The 18,216-nt window shown below is 38.2% G+C and overlaps 1 protein-coding gene across 1 annotated transcript in view; it reads right to left on the bottom strand.

Moving 5' to 3' along the window:
* The window catches only part of CLGN (calmegin), a 56,813-nt gene extending 40,182 nt beyond the window's left edge, over positions 1-16,631 (bottom strand). Inside the window, exon 1 of the mRNA XM_045467105.1 lies at positions 16,505-16,631. The gene's annotated coding sequence lies outside the window, so the exon portion shown is untranslated. The remainder of the gene's footprint in view (positions 1-16,504) is intronic.
* Positions 16,632-18,216: the final 1,585 nt, after the last annotated feature.

Raw genomic sequence — 18,216 nt, 5'->3', positions numbered from 1 at the left:
TCTATAGACCTACATTGGTCCGCTTTAGAAACACTGGTATGAGAATCGCAATTTACATCCACCAGAATGGCTATAATCAAAAAGAGAAAGTAACAACTGCTGAGAGGATATAAAGAAATTGGCACCTTTATACATTGCTGGTAGGAATGTATAATGATGTAAGTTTTGGAAGATAGTATGTCAGTTCTTTAAAATGTTAAAAATAGAATTACCCTATAACCTAGCAATTCCACTACTAGGTATCTGCCAGAGAGAAATGAAAACATATATCTACACAAAAACTTAAATATGGATGCTTAAAGAAACATTTTCATAATTAGCCAAAATGTACAAACAACACAAATATCCATCTACTAATGGTTAGACAAAATATGGGCTATCTATACAATAAAATATTACTTAGCAATAAAACTGAATGGTATACTGATATGTTCAAGATAGATGAATCTCAAAAAACATGCTGAGTGAAAGAAGCCCGTAATAAAAGACCACATACTGTATTACCCCACTGAAAAGAAATAGGTAAATTTATAGAAACAGAAAATAGATTCAGTGAGTGCCTAGGGAAAGGAATCGGAAGAAAGGGTTAAGGGAGGTAAGGTTTTGGGGAGGTAATGAAAATGTTCTAAAATTGGATATGGCAATGGTTACATAACTCTGTTAAGTATATTAAAACCCATTGACTTTTTTTTTTTTATTTAAATTTTTTTTTCAACGTTTATTTATTTTGGGGACAGAGAGAGACAGAGCATGAACGGGGGAGGGGCAGAGAGAGAGGGAGACACAGAATCCGAAACAGGCTCCAGGCCCTGAGCCATCAGCCCAGAGCCTGACGCGGGGCTCGAACTCACGGACCGCGAGATCGTGACCTGGCTGAAGTCGGACGCTTAACCGACTGCGCCACCCAGGCGTCCCAAAACCCATTGACTTTTACACATTAAACAAGTGAACTTGAAAGTGCAAATACTGTATTAATAAAGTTGTTCTTAGAAAATAAACATTATAAAAAGTTTTTTCCCATATAGTTAGCCCAACTAATTAGAACCTTTCTTTTTTTTTTTTTTAAATCCCCATCCCCTATATCTCCCATCCACCCACCCACCTTCCCTCTGGTAACCATCTGTTCTCTATAGTTAAAAGCTTGTTTCTTGGTTTGTCTCTCTTTTTTCCCTACGTTCTTTTGTTTTGTTTCTTAAATTCCACACAAGTGAGATCACATGGTATTTGTGTTTCTCTGACTGCCTTATTTCATTCAGCATAATACTCTCTTGTTCTATCAGTGTTGTTGCAAATGGCAAGATTTCATTCCTTTTTATGGCTGAGTAATATTCCATTGTGTGTGTGTGTGTGTGTGTGTGTGTGTGTGTGTGTATACCACAACTTCTTTATCCACTCATCCATCAATGGACACTTGGGCTGTTTCCATGGTTTGGCTACATCCCATGAAGTAGTGTTTTTGTGTTTTGGGGGTAAATACCCAGTAGTGTGATTACTGGATCATAGGGTAGTTCTACTTTTAATTTTTTGAGGAAACTCCATACTGTTTTCCACAATGACTACACCAATTTTTATACCCACAAACAGTGCAAAAGGGTTCCTTTTTCTCCACATCCTTGCCAATGCTTGTTTCTTGTATTTTTGATTTTAGCCATTCTGACAGGTATGAGATGATATCTCATTGTAATTTGATTTGCATTTCCCTGATGATGAGTGATACAGAGTATCTTTTCATGTGTCTGTTGGCCATCTGTATGTCTTGTTTTGAGGAAATGTCTGTTCATGTTTTGTGTCCATTTTTAAGTAGATTGTTTTTTGAGTGTTGAGTTGTATCAGTTCTTTGCATATTTTGGATCCTAACCCTTTATCACATGTCATTTGCAAAGATCTTCTCCCATTCCATAGGTTGCCTTTTAGTTTTAGTTTCCTTCACTGTGCAGAAACTTCTAATTGTGATGTAGTCCCAATAGTTTTTGCTTTTATTTCCCTTGCCTCAAGAGACATATCTAGAAAAAATGTTGCTATAGCTGATGTCAGAGAGATTACTGCCTATACTCCCTTCAAGAATTTTTATGGTTTCAGGTCTTTAATCCATTTTGAGTTTGTTATTGTGTATGGTGAAAGAAAATGGTCCAGTTGCATTCTTTTGCATGTGGCTGTACAGTTTTCCCAACACCATTTGTTGAAAAGACTTTTCCTATTATATATTCATTCCTTCTTTATTAAAGATTACTTGACCATATAACTGTGGATTTATTTCTGGGTTTTCTGTTCTATTCCATTGATCAATGTGTCTATTTTTATGCCAGCACCAAACTGTTTTAATTACTACCACTTTGTGATATAACTTGAAGTCTGGAATTGTGATACTTCCAGTTTTGTTTGTCAAGGTTGTTTTGGCTATTTGAGGTCCTTTCTGGTTCCGTACAAATTTTAAGATTGTTTTTCTAGTTCTGTGAAAATCTCTCTTGGCATTTTTATAGGGATTGCATTAAATCTGTAGATTGTTTTGGGTAGTATAGGGCTTTTTTTAACAATATTTGTTCTTCTAACCCATGAGCATGGAATGTCTTTCCATTTCTTTGAGTCATACTGAATTGTTTTCATCAATGTTTTCTAGTTTTCAGAGTACAGGTCTTTCACTTCTTTGGTTATGTTTATTCCTAGATATTTTATTGTTTTTGGTGTAATTGTAAATGGGATGGTCTTCTTAATTTCACTTTCTGCTGCTTCATTATTAGCATATAGGAATGCAACATATTTCTATACATTGATTTTGTATCCCTCAAATTTAATGAATTCATTTATCAGTTCTAGTAGATTTTGGTGGAGTCTTTCAGGTTTTCTATATATAGTTATCATGTCACCTGCAAATACTGAAAGTTTTGCTTCTTCCTCACCATTCTGGATGCCCTTTATTTTTTTATGTTGTCTAATTGCTGTGGCTAGAACTTTCAGTATTACGTTGAATAAAAGTGGTGAGAGTGAACATCCTTGTCTTGCTCCTGACCTTAGGGGGAAAGCTCTGTTTTTCATCATTGAGCACTGTGTTGGCTATGAGTTTTTAATATAAAATCTCTATTATTTTGAGATATGTTCCCTCTAGAACTACTCTGCAGAGGTTTTTTTTTTTTATCATGAATTGATGTTGTACTCTGTCAAATTATTTTTCTGCATCTGTTGAAATGATATGGTTTTCATCCTTTCTCTTACTGATGTGACGTTATCATGTTGATTGTTCTGCAAGTATTGAACCACCCTTGCATCCTAAGAATAAATCCCACTTGATCATGGTGTATTATTTTTTTAAATATATTCTTGAATTCAGTTTGCTAATATTTTGTTGAGGGTTTTTGCATCTATATTTATGAAAGATGTTGGCCTGTAGTTCTGCCTTTTCTTGTGGTGTCTTTATCTGGTTTTGGTAGCAGGGTGGTACTGGCCTCATAGAATGAATTTGGAAGTTTTCCTTCCTGTTATATTTTTTGAAATAGTTTGAGAAGGGCTATTACTCTTCTTTAAATGTTTGGTAGAATTTGGGGCACCTGGGTGGCTCAGTCAGCTAAGAGTCCAACTCTTGGTTTTGGCTCAGGTCAAGATCTCACAGCTCGTGGGTTCAAGCCCCGCATCCAGCCCCGCGTCCAGCTTGCATTGAGTCCCATGTCGGGCTCCAGGATCCATGCTGCCACTGCTAGTGCAGAGCCTTCTTGGGGTTCTCTAACTCCTCTCCCTCTTTGCCCCTCCCCTGCTCACACACTCTCTTTCTCTCTCTCAAAATAAATAAACTTAAAAAAAAAAAAAAGACTTTTCAATGTTTGGTAGAATTTGCCTGTGAGGCCATCTGGTACTATATTTTGTTTGTTGGGAGTTTTTTGATTACTGATTCAATTTCACTGCTGGTAATTAGTCTGTTCAAATTTTCCATTTCTTCCCGTTTTAGTCTTGGTAGGCTACATATTTGTTTCTAGGAATTTATCCATTTCTTCTATGTTGTCCAATTTGTTGGCATATGGGTTTTTATAATATTGTTACAACTGTTTGTATTTCTGTGGTGTCAGTTGTTATTTCTCCTCTTTCATTAGTAATTTTGTTTATCTTCTTTATTTTTTTACTGAGTCTTGCTAGAGGCTTATCAATTTTGTTGATCATTTCAACGAACCAGCTTCTGGTTTCACTGACTTGTGATTAGAACTTTCTCTAATGAGATCAAAACTTTATGTGAATATGTGGGCCAGTTGGCCTTGATTTCTTCTAAGGGACACTGAATATAACACTAAAGCTTACTTTGAAAAATGTGTGTTTTTTTTTTTTTAATGACACCAATTTACAATAGGAATATTCTATATTAAAAAGTGTGTCAATACCACCATCTTTATGGACAAAGACAACACAAAAAATTATGCATGCTGTTATTTGTTGGAAGAGTTTGAGAACTCTCTGAATCATAAAAAAAGAGGTGTAACTGAGAAAGTAAATTTAAAGAGATCAATTGGACTCAATAACCATAGGTAGGTTTATTTAAAAATTTTTGTACTTATTGGCAGAGAAATGAGTGCACTGCAAATTGCTTATTAATTGTTAATATTTCTAAAGCTTCAGGTGTGCCTGGGTGGCTCAGTTGGTTAAGTTGCCAACTCTTGATTTTGGCTCAGGTCATGATCTCATGGTTCATGAGATTAAGCCCCACATTGGGATCTGTGCTGACAGCAAAGAGCCTGCTTAGGATTCTCTCTCTCTCTCTCTCTCTCTCTCTCTCTGCCCCTCCCCGATGCATGCATGCATGCTCACATGTGCTCTCTCTCCCTCTCTCTCAAAATAAATAAACATTTTAAAAAATTATAATAATTCTAAAAGCTTCATTGTTCTAAAGTTTTACAAGCCTTGCATATTTACATAATGTAGTAAAGTCTTTTGCTTGAGTTACTATTTGAGTAAAACAGAAATGCATAAAATAATAGTAATAATGAACATTAGTATCACTGGTGGCCCATATCTCCTCCTTTAAAATTAAAACACACTTTAGTTTCCTAATAGTTTGTCAAAAAAAATATTCTAAGTGCTTTGTTTGAGCTCTGGTGTATTGGGCTGTTGGGAAAAGTTAAGGTGAAACCAAGCAGGCAGTGCTCTCTCTGGAATCCTATTCTCACATCAACCAGGGCAATCCCCATTCTGTTTTCTATATTATAGTTCTTCTTAACTTTCCTTCAGAAATAAACAGTTGGCAAAGCTTCATGAAAAAAAGTTTTGAAAATCTTTTATCTTAAAATCTGTCTCTTCTCTAAAGTTCTAGGACTATGATCATGCATTTGCATAAAGGGAGGAGCCAAATTAATCTCTGCAGCCCAGGATGTGAATAGGATAGGCATTATTACTTCCCATCTACAAATTGAAAACAGATTTTAAAACTTGGTCAAAGTCACATGGGTTGAAAGTGTGAAACAAGATCAGAATCTAGAACTGTACATTAATATACCATGCTACCTCTAAATTTAATCTTATCCCACTGCATTATTATATGCTTTTTGATAAAGCAACAGAAAGAAATTACAAAAATAGTAACAGCATATGTTTTCAAAATTCTTGAAAATTTCTCAAATTTAGGTTATTAGTATTAAGTTATTAAGATATTTACCCAGTAATGAATACATGACCTTACTACAGAAGTGAAATACTTAAAAATAAATTGCTATTGGTCACAAACCATTCTGTAGCCAATGCAGTTCTATAGATAATAGTCTCCATTTAAAAATGATGTAGTTCAAGGTTGTTGCTGCTGTTCATTCCTTTTTTTAAAAAATCAGAAATATAGACCTAATAGTTTCTGTTTAATTCTTGAGTGCTCTATTATTATTCAATGATGCACCAGCTGACAACTGAGAATTAAATCATGAAGGTCAGGGGCGCCTGGATGGCTCAGACATTAAGCATCTGACTTCGACTCAGGTCATGATCTCACAGTTTGCAAGTAAGAGTCTCACATCGGTTCACAGAGCTCCAGCCCTGTCTTGGGTGAATATGAGCCCCACTTTGGGTAAAACATGAGCTCCAGATGAGCCCCAATTTTCTCTCTCTCTCCCCCCCCCCCTTTTGGATTCTCTCTCTCTGCCCCTCGCTCACTTGCACGTTCTCTCTGTCAAAAAAAAATCATGGTCACAGTATTACTTGAAAGATATCACACTATGGTACCAATATATCATCAAGCTTCAAACAAAACTATGAAGTTTGTCACATATTTCTTAAAGGAAGTGGTAAAATATGGCCAGGTCTGTATTGGAACTTTGAGAGGCCTGACAATGGGGTACTACCACAAAACACAAGTAACTAATTTGTGTAAAGACATGTTTTTAATTGTGGTAGAATATGCAACATAAAAGCTACCATTTAAACCAATTTTAACTGTTCATTTCAGTAGTGCATTTACACCATTGTATAACCAATCTCCAGAACTCTCTTCATCTTGTACAGCTATTAACTCTATACCATTAAGCAACAATGTTCTCATTCATCCTCCCTCAAACCCCTGGCAACCATCATTCCTTTATTAGTTCTTACATTTTTTTTTGGTACAGTCTTTAAGTTTTTTTCTACATATAACATCATGTTATCTATGAATAAATTTTATTTCTTCCTTTTTATTTCTTTTTCTTGCCTAATTGCTCCTGCCAGGACTCCCAATAATATGTTGAATGGAAGTGTCAAAAACAGACATACTTGTTTTGTTCTAGTTCTTAGAGGAAAAGCTTTCAGTCATTCACCATTGAGTATGGTGTTAGCTGTTGGCTTTTTACATACGGCCTTTATTATGTTGTTACTATTAAAGGTAGTTTCTTTCTATACATAGTTTGAGTGTCCATCATATAAAGGTGCTGAATCTTGTCAATTGCTGTTTCTGCGTCAACTGAGATAATCATGTCCCCCCCCCCTCCATTTTGATAATGTGTTATAGTACATTGATTAATTTTCGTATGTTGAAACATCCTTGCATGCTGGGAATAAATCCCACTTGTTCATGGTGCATAATCTTTTTAATATACTTCTGAATTCTGTTCGCTAGTATTTTGTTAAGGATTGTGGGATATTGGTCTGTAGTTTTCTTGTAGTTTCTTTGTAGTTTTGTTAAGGATCATTAGGGATATTGGTCTGTAGTTTTCTTGTAGTTTCTTTGTCTGGCTTTGGTATCAGGGTAACACTACCCTCATGGAATGAGTTTGGAAGTGTTCCTTCCTTTTCAATTTGTCAAAAGAATTAGAGGAGGATTGGTAATAATTTTTCTCTCAATGTTTGGTAGACAAATAGACTTTATTTGCTCCTAGGCTTTTATTTGTTGGAAGGTTTTTGATTACTGATTCAATCTCCTTTCTAGTTATAGATCTGTTCAGATTTTCTATTTCATCATGATTTAGTCTTAATAGATTCTATGTTCTAGGAATTTATCCTTTTCATCTAGATTAACCAGATGTTGGCATATAATTGTTCATAGTATTCTCTTACAGTCCTTTTTATATCTACACAATCAGGTGTAATGTCCTCTCTTTCACTTCTGATTTTAGTTGAATCTTTTTTTTCTTACTCAGTATAGCTAAAGCTTGGTTAATTTTGTTGATCTTTTCAAAAAACCAACTCTTAGTTTCAGTGATTTTCTCTATTGCTTATCTACTCTCTATTCCATTTATCTCTCTCTCACCTAATCTTTATTATTTCTTTCCTTCTTCTAGTATTGGTTTTTCTAGTTCTTTAAGGTCTAAAGTTAGGTTGTGAATTTTAGATCTTTATTTTTTAATGTAAACATCAACAGCTATAAATTTCCCTTTTTGCAAAACTTTCACTGTATCTCATAAGTTTTGGTATGTTGCATTTCTGTTTTCACTTATCTCAAGATATTTTCTATGTTGCATTTCTGTTTTCACTTATCTCAAGATATTTTCTAATTTCCTTATGATTTCCTCTTTGGCCTTTTGGTACGTTTAAGAGTGTGTTGTTTAATTTCCACATATTTGTGGATTTTCCTGGTTTCCTTCTGCTATTGATTTCTCATTTCATTACATTATAATTTGGAAAAAATACCATGTATGATTTCAGTTTTTAAAAAAATTATTAAGATATGTTTTTTGGCCTAACATATGGTCTATCCTACAAAATATTCCATGTACACTTAAGAAAAAATAATTATTTTGGGGAGCCTGGGTGGCTCACTTGGTTAAGTGTCTGACCCTTGGTTTTAGCTCAGGTCATACTCTCACGGTTTCATGAGTTCGAGCCCCATATTGAGCTCTGCACTGGCAGTGTGGAGCCTGCTTAGGATTTTCTCTCTTCCTCTGTCTCTGCCCTTGTTCCAACTTGTACTATCTCTGTCTCTTTTAAAATAAATAAATACGTGTAAAAAAAAAAGAAAAATAATGTATTTGTATCAATATTCATCAGGAATATTGGTCTGTACTTTTCTTGTAGTGTCTTTGCCTAGCTTTGGTGTCTGAGTAATACTGTCCTCATAAAATGACTCTGAAAGTATTCTCTCCTCTTTGATTTTTTGGAACAGTTTGAGGAGGACTGATATTAATATTTATTTCAATTGATCGGTATTAATTTTTCTTACTGTTGTTAGATAGAGTGTTCTGTATATGTCTATTAGGTCCAGTTGGTGTATAGTATTGTTCAAGTCCTCTATTTCCTTATTGATTTAAATGGTATACGATTTTAGTGTAGCCAGCACTTGTTTATATGGTACAAGGTAAAACATGTAATGCTGATACTATCCCCTCTGCCCCTGGTTATAAACATATAAAAAATTGTAGGCCCAGGGTTCTAAGCTTCCTGTGTATTCCTTACTCCACACAGATTGCTGAAATCACTAAATAATATTTGTGCCTTCATAAGGTAGAAGGGAAGCCCTAGAGAAATCCATCTATTGTCATGTACCCGTCATCTCATGTATGTTCTCTGCACTGCTTCTGCACTGATTCAATAACAAATTACAGCACATGTGACTTTGGCCAAGTATGAGATGCCATTCTCGCTCATCTCTGAAACCAAGACCAAGCAGCCTGATCTACCTCGAAGCGTTTCAGCAACATTACCTAAAAGCCCTATTGAATCTCCACTGTGAGCCCACAGTCACAAATTATAAAGTGCAGCTCGTTTACTGGTATTGAAGTAATGCTCACTCCCACATCGAAGGTAGCTGCTGCTACAGCACGAAAACAAAAAACAATCACAGGATACCCAATGATTGTTTTAAAGCGTGAGAGACATTGTTGGCTGATCACCATGCCCAAGGGACATGACTGGACTACATTTTCCTTGGCGTTAGGTGAGACCCAGAAAAGCCAATGACATAGTTGTAGTCTGAGTCTGAAGGCCTGAGAGCCAGAAGTCAATGGTAAAAGTTCAAGCCTGAAAGCCAGCAGGCTCAGGACGCAAACACAACTAATGTTTCAGTTCGAGTCCAAAGACAGAAAAAGACTGAAGTCCCAGCTCAAACAGTCAGGCAGGAGGAATTCCCTCTTCCTCACCAGAGGGTCAGCCTTTCTGTTCAATTCAGGCCTTCATCTGACTGGATGAAGCACCCACACTGGGAAGAGCAATCTGCTTTCCTCAGCCTGTCACTCAAATTTTAACCTCATCCAAAAACACCCTCACATACACACCCAGAATAACGTTTAAACGTACCTGGGCACCTTGTGGTTCAGTCAAGTTGGCACACTCCTGCAGAATGCCCACAACCAGAAATTGTGTTAGGTCTCTGAGATAGTTTTATTTTCTATTGGAGCACTACCTTGACTAATACATACTTTTAACTAACACCAGGCATTTTTTTTTTCTAAATCAGAAAAACCTAGAAATAATGAAAATACCTCAAGCAATACAGCACAACAGTAGAAAAAGAACCATAAGAGCAGAAATAATAGTTGAAAATACCACTTTCTGGGAGTTCGGACACTGCAGTACTACAAAACATTTCAAGAAGTCTAGATCTGATCCTAGAAGGTGAGAAACTACTGAGGTCTGAGATTAATGAAATGAATGAAGATGAAATCCTGGATATAATTATATTACTTTGGTTATACTAGGTTCATTTTCAAAATAATGTTTATATAAATATTATAAAAATATACTTACCTATGTATTTAGGATTTATACTACTTCTACATAGTTCCAAAGAATAGCTTGAGGTATCATGCAAAGCAAAACAACAGACAAAAATGCTGAGGACTGGTACTCCTTCTCATTTCTGTATTCCCAGTACCCAAGAGTGCTGGCATGTGATAGGAACAGATACATGTGTATAGAATCAATGAATGAATGCATATGTAAGAGGGGGAAAAAAAAGTCAGGTGGCAGAGGGACTAGACGTTAGTAAGCAACAAACTAGGATGAGTTTCTTGTTGAGGCAGTATGCAGCAATAAATTTAGCAAAAAGATTTTTACACAATTAGAGGAAAGCAAAAATAAATGAGGGAGTTTTCATTGTCTACAAAAGTCTACGAGATCTTTAAAGAGTAAAATCCTTTTAGAATTAACTGCTAGAAAAATTTATGGACTGAATCCCTACATAATAAATGTCTTCATTGTCTTGAGAGAAAAATAGTTATGTCAACACTTCTAACATTGGCCTCCTAAAGTCTGTTAGAACATTGGTAAAACTTAACACAGCAAACGTATTTCTATAGAGAAAAGAGATAATGGTCCAGAAAGTTTGCAATTTTATGATCTAATTTAATATGGGGAAATTAATTATATTTTTAAGTTCTGTTCTGTATCTATTAAGAAACATCTCTTCTTAAGAGTTATTTCAGAATCTTGCTACAGACAGCATTTTAACAACCCAATTCATAATTTACTAAGAAACATAGTGAACAAAAAGATCAAATTAAGAGGTTTTGTGTTACCGTATCACAAAAATAAAACTGGACAAATTCTCACCAAAATTAGAGGCCATTCTTAGAGTTGTCTATGTAACACATAGAAAATTCACTTTGAAAGATCACAAATGAGGTAGAGAGGCAGGTAATAGCGGCATCTTAGAAGGCAGCCTTCTTCCAAAGAAGCTGCAAGACTCCATTTGAAATGCAGTTATTTTCTCCCAGAAGAAACGAGCATGCTTCAGAATAAGCTGCATCAGGGATTTATTAATCGTGATAGCTGATGTGTCCAGAAATTCAGGGAAGGTTAGCCAATAGATAATAAAATTCATCATTCACAAATTCATTTAACAACTATTTATGATTGCCAATTATGTGCCAGGAACTATGTTAGACGCTGAATTTACAGTAATTAGCAAAACATACATAGAAAGCCCTTGATCTGAAAGAGCTTCTAGTCTAGGATGGAAAGCAGACATCAAACGAATAACCCAGGTATTACATGTAAACTATAATACAGAAAAGTAAATAAGTTCTGGGGTGCCTGGCTGACTCAGACGGTGGAGCATGAGACTCTTGATCTCAGGGTTGTGAGTTCGAGCCCCACTCTGGGTATAGAGATTACTTAAAAATAAAATCTTTAAAAAAAAGAAAAGTAAATAAGTTCTAAGAGTTGGTAACTGGGAAACTGAATTTGCATAGTAGGGGAAAGGTCAGAGAAAGCCTCCTTGAGAAAGTTACATTTAAGGTGTGATGTAAAGGATAGACAGGGGTGATTTCCCTAGGCCAAGGACAAAGGAAGCAGCAGCACATGATGAAGGAACTGAAAGGGGAAGAGTGGAGCAAGAAGAATAAGAAGTGCTGTCTCGAGTACATACTATTTTACAAACGTCATTCTGGTCTTTGCAGCACTCTGTGGTGAAGGCATTAGCATCCCATTATACATAAGCAAAGCAAGGCTCAGGGAGATAGGTAACTTACCTAAGAATACAGACTGCCACTAAATAGAAGGGGCAAGACTCAAAGGTAGGTCTAGTTTGAGGCTATACATTCCTTTTACTCAGGCTCTAAGATTAGAACAAATGACATTAAAGTTCTAGGCCTGGGGTGCCTGGGTGGCTCAATCAGTTAAGCATCTGACTTCAGCTCAGGTCACGATCTCACTGCTCATGGGTCAAGCCCCGCATTGGGCTTTACACTGACAGTTCAGAGCCTGGAGCCTGCTTCAGATTCTGTGTCACCTTCTCTCTCTGCCCCTCCCCTGCTTGTGCTCCCTCTCTCTCTCAAAAATAATAATTAAATAACTATTAAAAAAATAAAGTTCTAGCTCTATAAAATATAAAGTTAAATATTTTCTCTTCCATCCTTTAGACATATATTTTGGTTTCTGTGGGTTTTATACTTGAAAATCCTTTTTTTATGTGTATCCAAACTATGACTTATGCATATATAGTTTAAATCTCTTTTAAAATCTTTCCAGCAAAGATTTTAAAGCAGCTTAAGCCTATATAAAAATATAAAAACTAACAACTTCATGGTAATACCTTACATTACTATGATGCTTTAAAATTTTACAGTGCTTATATAAATTTTAAGACATTTAAGAAGATAATTGGCTTACTATCGGAACTATAATTATCACATACCAGATAACATAAATGTATCTAGGTATCTCCTCTCCTTAACAAAGCTAGAAGGTATGTTTTCATTAACTGTTAATACTTCTACTTTCCTACGGTAGACAGAATAATGACCCCCCCCCCCAAAGATATTTACACCCTAATCCTTGGGTCTTGTGAATGTTACCTCATATAGCAAAAAGGGCTTTAAAAATGGAATTAAGGTTGCTAATTAGCTGACCCTAAAATAGAGGGACTATGCTGGATTATCCAGGTGGGCCCAATTTAATTACATGGGCCCTTAAAAGTAGGAAAAGAAAGTCCTTGAGAGATGGGTAGAAGAGATTTGAAGAGTAAGAGGAACTTCGCCCACCAGAGAGACCTTGTAGACGGAGGAAGGGGGGCGTAAGCCAAGCAATGCGAATAGTCTCTAGAAGCTGAAAACAGCCCTCAGCTGACTGTCAACAAACAGGAACCTTAGTCCTACAGCCACAAGAAACAGAGTTCTGCCACCAACCTGAATGAACAAGGAAGCAGAACTTTCCCAGAGCTTCTAGTAAACAGTGATGCCTGGCCTACGCCTTGATGTTAGCTCCGTGATACTGTGTCAGGCTTCTGGCCTATAGAACTGTGAGAAAATAAATCTGTATTGCTTTAAGATCCTACATTTGTGGGATAAGTTCTGGCAGCAATGAAAACTAATACTTTTATCATTCCTGAGCTTCTTGATTCAACTTCTTTGAAACTGATGCTACTAACAAAGTCATTTTTAATTCTATTGCCTACTGTTCTCCTGACTGCTTTATTCTTGGAGTCATCTCCTCCCTTGGTTTTTATGTCCCTGTTCCTGATTCTTGATTCTCTTCATCTTCTCTGCCCCCTTCATGGGCACTTTCTCCAATCTTCTGTAAATGTTGCTATTCCTTAGGGTTCCATCCCCAGGCTCTCTTCTTACATTATATATACTCTTGATTTCTACCTATAAAAGCTAGGTAAGGACTCCCAAATCTTACCCACAGCTCAAAAAGCACTCCTTTTTTTTGCAAATATAATTTATTGTCAAGTTGGCTTACATACAACACCCAATGCTCATCCCAACAAGTGTCCTCCTCAATGCCCATCACCCACGTTCCCCTCTCCCCCACCTCCCCATCCACCCTCAGTTTGTTCTCTGTATTTGAGAGTCTCTTGTGGTTTGCCTCCCCCCCTCCCTGTTTGTAACTATTTTTTTTTTCCCAAGCACTCCTTGATTTCAAATCACTATCCATCTTCAAGGGTGTCCCAAAGCTTCTGCTAATTTGAACGTGGGCTTTCCACCCAAATCTGCTTCTCTTATCTCCTGAACGCTCTGCTTCCATTAACCATACCTCCAGTCAGCTAAATCAGTCAAGTTACTTTGCCATTAACATAAGACTATTGTTTCTTACTGATCCCCCATGTCATTGGCAACTGAACGCATTTGGGCATTTCTTAAATGCCTCAGTCTATCCCCATGACACAGCCTGATTTAGGAACCTATCATTGCTGAAGAGGATCAACAAACTCTCAGTTTGCCTCTTCACTTCCAGTCTTGCCAATCTCCAAATCTATCCTCTCTACCTTCTCTCTAGCATGAGTTTTCGAAAACAAGTCTTACTGTTTATAAAAATGTACAGTAGTTCTTCATAGTGCTCAGCATAAATTCTGTCCTTTTCAAACTCCTTTCTTTCTCTCCAACACTCAACTCTGTAACACATTAATACTTTTCTGTATGCTGTATCTTATAACTGAGAGGCCCTTCTGCTGTTCAGCTTCACTGAGGACTCCCCCAACACTGGTATGTCTCAAAAGTGCTGTTTCAAAGTCACTATTTTTAAAGTCTTAGTTGTCCTGCAGCTTCAGGAGGAACCCAACTACAAGATGATACAACAGAAAGTTATACACTGAATTTGGCACTATCACACCAAGCTTCTAGTTCTATTATTAAAAAGGCAAGAGGTTAAAACTGCTTTGGGCTTGTTTTGTTTTTCATTTTGCCAAGTGAAAGAGTTAAACTACATGATTTAAAGGTCTATTAAAATGGACAATTCTAGCTTTCTAATTAAGAGCACTAAAACTCGGTCCTGAAAAGCAGTAAGGCTAACTTATAACACTGTTCAATATCTAGACATCCACCAACATACTTGCATCATTCATACACAATTAACTTTATCAACTAGATAATATAATTATCTTTGTTTAATTAAAAAATGTTTATTTATGGGGCACCTGGGTGGCTCAGTCGGTTAAGTGTCCGACTTCACCTCAAGTCATGATCTCACAGTCTGTGAGTTCGAGCCCCGCGTCGGGCTCTGTGCTGACAGCTCAGAGCCTGGAACCTGTTTCGGATTCTGTGTCTCCCTCTCTGTCTGCCCCTCCCCTGCTCAGGCTCTGTCTCTGTCTCAAAAATAAGTAAAAACATTAAAAAAATGTTTTTATAATGTTTATTTATTTTTGAGGGGCGGGGAGGGGCAGAGAGAGAGGGAGACAGAAAATCCCAAGCAGGCTCCATGCTGTCATTACAGAGCCAGAGATGGGGCCGACTCACCAACCATGGTATCATGACCTGAGCCAGGATCAAGAGTCCCAAGCTTAACCAACTGAGCCACCCAGGTAACCCTAATATCGATTATCTCATTCCAAGGCATCAGGGATAGGTCTACATGGTACTGGAAGACCAAACCAATTAAATATGAAGGCAAAACTGTAAAGTGAAGAGAGGCCAACTTAAGGTGACCAAAAGGAAGGATACCTCGAGTGATTAAATGACATAGAGTGATGTAAAAACTTTAAGAATTTTTTCTTAAAAAAATTTCTTTAAATTTTTTTTAATGTTTATTTATTATTGAAAGACAGAGACAGAGTGTGAGCAGGGGAGGGGCAGAGAGAGAGGGAGACACAGAATCAGAAGCGGGCTCCAGGCTCTGAGCTGTCAGCACAGAGCCCGATGCGGGCCTCGAACCCAGGAACCGTGAGATCATGCCCTGAGCCGTAGTCGGACACTTAACCGACTGAGCCACCCAGGCGCCCCTCTTAAAAAGTTTTTAAGTAAATCTTACGACTACATCAGGGTTTTGATGGCTTTTATGCAGCAAAATTTTGAAAATAAATTAACTCTTCTAATTTGAGACTTCTTCCCATGGCCATTCAATTTACTTTCTCGCTCCTTGCACCACCCCCTCCCCTTCTGAGCTTTATTGACACTTGATTTTAAATCCCAAGCAAATGCCTTCTTGTTACTTGGGCGATGCTAAAATAATATCAGCTAAAATGTCTTGATTGATCGTAAGCAGGCTTTAGGCGATAATGAGTCTATACTAATTAGGGCTTCACTGGATTCAACCCAACTCTTTTGCTCAGTCCCTGGAGGCACACACCGGGCTCCAAGCAGCGCGTCTAGGGAGTGGCCAGGAATTACAGGCCACCACTGCCAAGAGGGTTGAATCTGTTCGTCTTTACAAAGCTGCGAATTGCGTAAACTTTTTTGTTTTTGCTCACGATTTAAAAACTAGTGGGTGGGGTGAGCCGCGCCCTGACACGCCCCGGCCTTCCATACACCCCTCGGGAGCGCGCACCGGGGCTCGAGCTTGGAATGGGGCTTAAATGGTAACCGCTGGAATAACGGACTCGGCTCGCTGGGGCCGCGCAAGCCTTGGAGGCAGAGAACACCAGCCTCCTCGGCGCCCCAGCCCCCGCCTCAGCGCAGCAGGTGGACACAGCGGTTCGGGAGGACCCAACGGACCTGATGTGGCATCAACTCCCGCCGCCCTTGGTGGCTTTTCTCCTCCCGAGGACAGGACAGCCCACCCAAGAACCTCGCTCGGGGCACCTCCATCCCAGAACTCAAGAACCACTCCCTCACCTGGCCCCAACCTGTTCAGCCTGGCGGGTCGCCAAAGAAAGGGGTGCGGCCCAGGAATCCCCGCCCTGGGCGTAAATGCAATGACTCCCGATTCCTCACTCTAGCCGGAGCGCAAAGGGCAGTAGGAAAGTGGCGTACTGCCCACGCACCTGTCTTGCGGGCCCGTTTTCAGCAGTGGCAGCTCAGATGTCCGAGTCGCTGCCACTTGGTCCCCGCGTCTCCCCAGGCCAATCCCGCCGGCGGCCGCCCAGAAGCGACTGCTAACCGCGCATGCGCGAGCGGCCGCAGGCAGGGAGGAGGCGGCGGCCCGCGCGCACCTGCGTGGAGGCTCAACTGGCGCGGAGGGGTCGCTGCCCAGCGAGGGGAGGCTGCAGCTGCGGGGTCCGCCGTAAGGCGCGCCCTTGGGCCTCGCGCCCGCTCAGCGGGCCAGGAGTGAAGTGGGCTGGCCGGGCACGAATTCCTCCCTCTTAGCCCGAAGAGTTTCTCCTCCCAAAGAGCACCTGCCGTCTCTGCAATCAGAGGGGTAGTGCCTGCTATTGCACATAAATGGATCCTGAGTTTTATATAACTCACATTTTTGAACAGTGTCCAGTTAGTACCCCAGGCCTTTCCTAGAGTTCTAGATGTTAAGAGAGGTCGTTGTGCTCAGCAGGGAGGCTTCCTATTTCGTGTGGGTGTGTGGTTAAGTATAGACGTATTAAATGTTAACGTAACACATTATTTTCTTTCTGAAATTGCTAATACTTATTGTGTTCTCTGTACTCCAGGTAAATAAATTTAATTATTTAACTATTTTAAATAATTAAAAAAAATACATTATTTTATTTAACCATCACAACCCTGGTGAAGGAACTAAAGATAATTACTTGCCTGAATCTATGATTAACAAATGGTGGAAATAGGGTTTAAATCCAGGCCCATCTCTCTCATAGTCTGTACTTTTAACCAAACACACCAAAATTAAAAATACAACACAAAGGTAGTATTGAATCTCAAGTTTCCTTGCCTCATTGATAGTGGATCACACATATTTTGCTAATATTTTATAGCAAATCTTGACTGAATTAGAATGTTTGGGATGTATAGTAGGCATATGTTTAACTGTTTTAAAAAATGCTGAACAAGCTTCCAAAATGGCTGTTTTACATCCCCACCAGAATGTATGAGAATTCCAGTTACACTACATTTTCACTATTGCATAGTATGGTCAATCTTAGTCTTTCTAGAGACCAATCAATGATGTCTCAATGTGGTTTTAAATGCTATGTAGTTTTCTTATACATACCAAATCCTCTCCTTAGGACTTCTATCATTTTGTATTTCCAGTGTATGAGAGTGTTTATTTTCCACATAACCTTACCCAACAGAATGCATTGTCAAGCATTTGAATTTTTGTCAACCTCATGACTGATATCTCAGTGTAGTTTCAATTTAAAAAAAAATTTTAATGTTTATTTTTGAAAGAGAGAGCACAAGCAGGAGAGGGACAGAGAGAAAGAAAGAGGTAGATACAGAATCTGAAACAGTCTCCAGGCTCTAAACTGTCAGCACAGAGCCTGTCACAGGGCTTGAAGTCTGGAATGGCAAGATCACAACCTGAGCCAAAATCCAGCACTTTAACTGAGCCACCCAGGCGCCTGCCCTGGTTTTGATTTTTACTTGTGAGGTCGGATAAATTTTTACGCATAAGGACAATGTTTCCTTTTTACTGCGTCCAGATTTTGAGTCATTGAATACCTTTCCCTACTCCAGGTTCATCTATATTTTAATACTTATATAATTTTATTATTTCTTTTTATTATAGTTTTTTATTATACTATTATACTATTATACTTTATTTATTATACTTTTTTATTATAAG

This window comes from Leopardus geoffroyi, chromosome B1, assembly GCF_018350155.1.
Source record: "Leopardus geoffroyi isolate Oge1 chromosome B1, O.geoffroyi_Oge1_pat1.0, whole genome shotgun sequence".
Lineage (NCBI taxonomy): Eukaryota > Metazoa > Chordata > Mammalia > Carnivora > Felidae > Leopardus > Leopardus geoffroyi.
Note: the sequence above shows the minus strand (reverse complement) of the source record. Positions and strands in the feature narration are given on the sequence as shown.